Genomic DNA, 823 nt, shown 5'->3' with positions numbered 1-823 from the left:
CGTCTGGCGCCCAAGTTTTCGTGTCGCTGTCCCCTTGTCGGTCGCCGGAGGGACGAAGTCCGGAGGGCTACCATCCTCCCTCCCGAAATCCTACGCGATTTCACCCTTTTTCGTTTTGATCCGCGCTCGCGCGAGATATCTAACTCACGGGAGCGCGTGACAATATATATATCGTCCGTCCAAGCGTACCGAGTTGTATAGATCTACATATTTAATAAGCCAGTTCTTTTGTATATATTATACGGAAACCGAGTCTCATTAATTGCTCTTCCCTCTCCGCCCTGAGCCAATTTCGCCGCCCGTTTCCGACAAGCTACTCCGTGCGACGAAATAACGGCAGTTGTTACAAGTTTATAATAAGCAAGTTTTCATTAAAAATTTTGATTTTTATTATAAAAACTGTAACAACTGCCGTTATTCCGTCGCACGGAGTAGCTCGTCGGAAAACGGGCGGCGAAATTGGCTCAGGGCGGATAAGGAAGAGCAATCAATGTAACTCGGATTTTAATATGTACAAGATAATGAGTTTATTTAACTACTAGGATTTTATACATTTCGGTACGCGCGGACGGACGTTATATACACATATGTACAGGATTAGCGCGAGCGCCGGCGAGTGCCCATCGGGTGTGCACGTGCCGGCGTGTGACGTCGGTGGGCGCGCGGTAGGCGCGGTAGGCGGGAAGCGGCGCGGCGCGTGAGACGAGTGTCCCAGGTGGTGCGCGGTAAGGGGCGCGCGGCCCGGGCCGTTTCTGAGTATCGGTGACCGTGTGTTTTGCCGGGGGAATCCGCCGCTGAGGTATTTCTCAGTAGAGAGTGAGAA

This window comes from Wasmannia auropunctata, unplaced genomic scaffold, assembly GCF_000956235.1.
Source record: "Wasmannia auropunctata unplaced genomic scaffold, wasmannia.A_1.0 LD336106.1, whole genome shotgun sequence".
Lineage (NCBI taxonomy): Eukaryota > Metazoa > Arthropoda > Insecta > Hymenoptera > Formicidae > Wasmannia > Wasmannia auropunctata.
This window is presented reverse-complemented; position numbering follows the sequence as displayed.